At 36.1% G+C, this 5,198-nt stretch overlaps 1 non-coding gene across 1 annotated transcript; it reads right to left on the reverse strand.

The window, feature by feature from the left end:
- Window positions 1–4,787: 4,787 nt before the first annotated feature.
- LOC131175613 (small nucleolar RNA R71) lies at window positions 4,788–4,894 on the reverse strand. The gene has a single exon (XR_009145809.1). It is a non-coding gene; the product is annotated as a small nucleolar RNA R71 (small nucleolar RNA).
- Between the last annotated feature and the right edge of the window lie 304 nt (window positions 4,895–5,198).

Genomic DNA, 5,198 nt, shown 5'->3' on the forward strand with positions numbered 1-5,198 from the left:
TCTAGGAAGCCCCATTACAAAATCCATCATAATTCGTTCTTATTTCCACTTGGGAATTGACAGTGGCTGTAGTAAACTAGCCGACACTTGGTATTCTGCCTTCACTTACTGACAAGTTAGGCATTTGGAAACATACTTTGTAATATCTTTCTTCATACCCATCCACCAATAATGCTCCTTGATCGTTCTATACATTTTGGTCCCACCAGGGTGCATTGCAAAAGGTGAGTCATGTGCTTCCTTCAAGATAATTTGCCTCAATTCCACATCTTTTGGAGTGCACATTCTACCCTGGTGCAAGAGGAAGCCATCATCACTCACTAAAAACTTTGGTTTCTTGCCATCCCGAGCCTCTTCCATCAATTTCAAATGTTTTTCATCATTCTGAGTGGCTATTTTAATCTGATCAATCAGCACTTACTTCACTTACCAAGTAGCTATCATCTACCCATCATCATCAATTTCCAAATTAGCATGCAATGCCCTCAACACATGCACCATGGACAAAAGTGATACTTGCAAACTAGCAATGGTTTTGCTACTCAAAGTATCAGCAACAACATTTTCTTTCCCAGGCTGATAGTCAATAAGACAATCATAGTCTTTTATCAGATCTAAGCACCTCCTCTGTCTCAAATTTAACTCTTTCTGTGTGTCCAAATATTTCAAGCTCTTGTGATCTGCATAGATGTAACACTTCTCCCCATACAAGTAATGTCTCTAAATCTTCAGAGCAAATACTATGGTAGCAATCTCCAGGTCATGTGTAAGATAGCTCCTCTCATGTGATTTTAGCTGGCGTGAAGCATATGCAATAATATTTCTATCTTGCATCAGCACACAGCCTAACCCATTGTGAGAAGCATCACTGTATACAGTATACTCTTTACCCAGAGTACGTAAAGTCAAGACTGGAGCTTCAGCTAAACATCTCTTCAACTCATCAAAACTCTGCTAACATTTATCAGTCTACTGAAATTTTACATCTTTTCAAAGTAACTTGGTCAGTGAAGATGCTAACATGGAGAATCCCTTCACAAAATGACGGTAATACCCAACTAACCCTAGAAAACTACTGACTTTGATTTCTGGGCTGCTTCCAATTCAGAATAGCCTGTACCTTGCTGGGTTCTACCTTGATACCCTCAGCTGATACTATGTGTCCCAAGAAAGCAATTTCTTTTAGCCAAAATTCACATTTTGCCAGTTTGGCATACAATTGTTTCTCCCTCAAAGTCTGCAATACAATTCTCAGATGCTTATAATGCTCCTCTGTATTTTTGAATACACCAAAATGTCATCAATAAATACCATAACAAACTAATCTAAATATGGCCTAAAGATAGTGTTCATCAGGTCCATAAAAGCATTTGAAGCATTAGTTAACTCGAATGGTATTACTAAAAACTCATAATGGCCATATCGAGTCTTGAAGGCAGTTTTAGGAATGCTCTGCTCTTGCACCTTCAACTAATAATAACCCGATCTCAAGTCAATTTTGGAGAACACAGCTGCATCCTTCAACTGATCAAACAAATCATCTATTCGAGGTAGTGGATATCTATTCTTTATGGTCACCTTATTAACTGTCCGTAGTCGATACATAGATGGAGAGTACCATCCTTCTTCTTAACAAATAAAATTGGTGCTCCCCAAAGTGACACACTAAGATGAATGAAACCCTTGTTAAGTAATTCTTGCAACCGCACCTTCAACTCCTTTAACTTAATAGGTGCCATTCTATATGAAGTAATGGAGATTGAATCCACATCAAGCATAATCTCAATTTTAAACTGTACCTCTCTTTCTGGAGGTAATTATGGCAACTCTTCAGGAAAAACATTCGAAAAATCACTACTTAGGGATATCCTTCAGACTTAGACTGCCCACTTGGGTGTCTATCACATGTGCCAAGTATGCTTCACACTCCTTTCTAATAATCTTTCTAGCAAGTGCAGCTGAGATGAGATTTGATGGCAATAACTGCCTCTCCCCATGTATTACCACATCACCATACTGAGGGAGACCAAAAGTGACTGTCTTCAGTCTACAGTTAATCATGGCATGATGCCTAGTTAATCAATCCATGCCCAAGATGATATCGTAATCTTTGAAGGGCATTTCAATCAGATCAGATAGAAAAGTATGTCCTTGGATTACCAAAGGACAACTTTGTGCAACCTATTTACCCTGACCTCCCGGCCCAATGGACTAGTCACTGATAAGTGCATAATTTATTAATTTTACTCTTATCATGTTTAGTATTTCTAGTGTCTTTTTTATGTTTAATTCAGTTGGTTAAGCATTTCTTATCAATTAGGCATATTTTTAGATAGTTGTTCGAATAATTATGTTAAATGGAGAAATTTTTAGCATTTGCATTAATTTGACCTTTGCTGTGTTTTTCAGGTGTTTCTAAAGTTAAGGGTCTCCAAATCCAATGCTTTTTAGTTCATTGAAAAGCTAAGATAAAGCACTACAAATGACAAAAAGGGACCAAAGCCCAAATCAGTCTCCAAGGTTGTCAAAATGAGCTATGGATCTAATACAAAAGCCTAGACTTAATATGTCACTACCAGTTTTAGTATTTATTTTGTATCTAGAGTTCTAGATGTCCAAATGAAGCAAACCCAAGCCCAACTGAACCTTAAGAGCCACCTCTACAACTTCTATGAAGGGTTGGAAGTGAAATAAGGCCGTTTTAATTGTTAAAAATGGTAATGAAGTCAAAATTATGGGCTAAAACATCTGTCAGAACTAGTCTCGGTTTTTGGCTCATAAATTGGGCTGTAGACCTTAGATTTGGGTAAATGAGTACCTGTTGGAAAGCTAAGAAATAAGGCTACAACTTTTCTAAAGAAGGCAGAGATAGATTCGAAAGAGAAGTGGTTGAAAAATGGCCATGATTACAAAGCAAAAAATCTATCTTTTGAATTTTAAAACTTTTCCAAGTCTGGCTCTTATTTTTGGATTAGGTTTTTGAGTATAAAGACCATATTTGGGCAGTAGCCGAAAGACACTATTCAAACCTTCAAACAACACAGAAGACCTTCATTCTTCATTCTCTTTTTAGATTTCTCTTTATTTTTCTTCAATTTTCTGTAAGCCATGAACATGAGTGGCTAAGTTCTAAATTCAGTTCAAGGGATTCTAGTTCTTATGCATGATTTATGAGACCAAGTTCTTAATTTAAATTATGCCTTTTTGAATATCTATTGTTTCCTTATTTAATTGTTTTTGATCTATTGAATGATTTGCTAAAAAGGCCTATTAGTTAACTGTTTGATTTGATCAATTGCTAATTCATCTTCATAATCCGTAATTGTTGTGTAAGATTGAATGTGAGTAGCAATTAGATTTTATTGATTATGATCCAAGTTTTCGATAATAACCTAAGGAAACAATTGAGTGAATTAAATGGTTTATGCTTTATAAATCGTTGTTCAGCTTAACTACTTCCTATTCTTAAAGTAGTTATTAATTTGATGAGGCTTGCTTAATAGCAATTCAGTTAATAATTAGAGCTAATAACAGTGCTGGGCTCAAATTAATGAGTATAGGGAAATTAGGGGTTTTACCTCACAGTTTGGTAAATCTACATTAAGTATTCAATAAGAGATAATTGTATTTCTTTTATCTATGATTGAGTCATGCATTGGAATGTGAATTACCTTGGACTAAAGTTTGTTTAAATTGAGAGTTTCATATTTAAATTTAGTTCTTTAATTTCTAAACTTGATTTCTTCTGATTTAGTGTTACAACCTTCTCCCCCCCCCCCCCCCCAACCTTTGTTCTTTTTCTGTTACATAAGTGCATGAAATTTAGTAACTTAGTCTCTAGGGTTCGACCTGGATTACCACTTACTGTAGAAAATATTTCATTACTTGTAATTTTAATTAATTTAATTTTTGATGGATTAGGCAACCATCAAGAATTTTAGCGCCGTTGCTGGGGACTGAAAGTTTATTAGATTTCGTGTTTTTAGTGTTAGGATATTCTGTTATTAACTTTGTTTATGAGTTGTTGCTATTTTTAAGTTTTCAGCAAAAATTACATTGTTACTATTCATTGAAAGAATTTTAGTTGAATTAGGAGGGCACTCTATAACTTTTTTTAAAGGAAATGACGTTCTAAAAATAACCAATCAATCCTTAAGATTCATTGGCCCCACCCTCTTGAGGCCAAATTCTATCGTTTTTAGGGTTTTGAGGCATTTTATTGTTTCTACTTTGATTTTTTTTTTTGTTTATGACAAGAACTTCTCAATCTGGTGAGTTGATCTTTGATCCAAAAGTAGAAAAAAACGGCTAAACAGTTGAGAAAATTGGCTAAGCAAGCTAAGCAGATTCCGAGTACATCTGAAGGAGTCCAATCTCCAAGGGAATTAAGTTCGGATTCGGATTTAGATTTCAAAAATGAAACCATGGCTGCTAGGACTTTGAAAGAGTTGGCTGCCCCTGATCTAAACCAATAGCCTTTGTGTACTCAATACCTTGCTTTAAATGTTGCTTTTGAGTTAAAATCTAGACTAATCCATTTGTCGGCTAAGTTTCATGGTCTTGCAAGTGAGGATCCACATAAGCATTTAAAGGAATTTCATGTCGTGTGTTCCAGCATGAAACCTCAAGGAGTTTTAGAGGACCAGATTAAGCTTCGAGCTTTCCCTTTCTCCATGGAAGGCACAGCTAAGGATTGGTTGTATTACCTTCCTTCTGGATCTGTCAACTCATGGAATGACATGAAGTGGATATTTTTGGAGAAATATTTTCCTGATTCCCATGCTGCCAACATAAGAAAAGAAATTTATGGCATCCGGCAGTACAATGGGGAGAGTTTGTATGAGTATTGGGAGCGATTTAAGAAGCTGTGTGCAAGTTGTCCCCATCATCAAATAAGTGAGCAGCTATTGATTCAGTATTTCTATGAGGGACTTCTACCAATGGACCGCAGTATGATAGATGCTGCTAGTGGAGGAGCTTTAGTTGACAAGACACCAGAAGAAGTAAGGAGGTTGATTGCTAACATGGCAGTAAACTCTCAGCAGTTTGGAATGAGAATGGATCACACACCTAAGAAGGTTAATGAGGTAAGTACATCTAACCTTGAGAAACAGATTTCTAATTTAACTTCTTTAGTGAGGCAATTGACTGTAGGGAGCATGCAAACTGTTAAGGTATGTGGAATTTGCTTGGGTTTG

This window comes from Hevea brasiliensis, chromosome 17 (assembly GCF_030052815.1).
Source record: "Hevea brasiliensis isolate MT/VB/25A 57/8 chromosome 17, ASM3005281v1, whole genome shotgun sequence".
Taxonomy (NCBI): domain Eukaryota; kingdom Viridiplantae; phylum Streptophyta; class Magnoliopsida; order Malpighiales; family Euphorbiaceae; genus Hevea; species Hevea brasiliensis.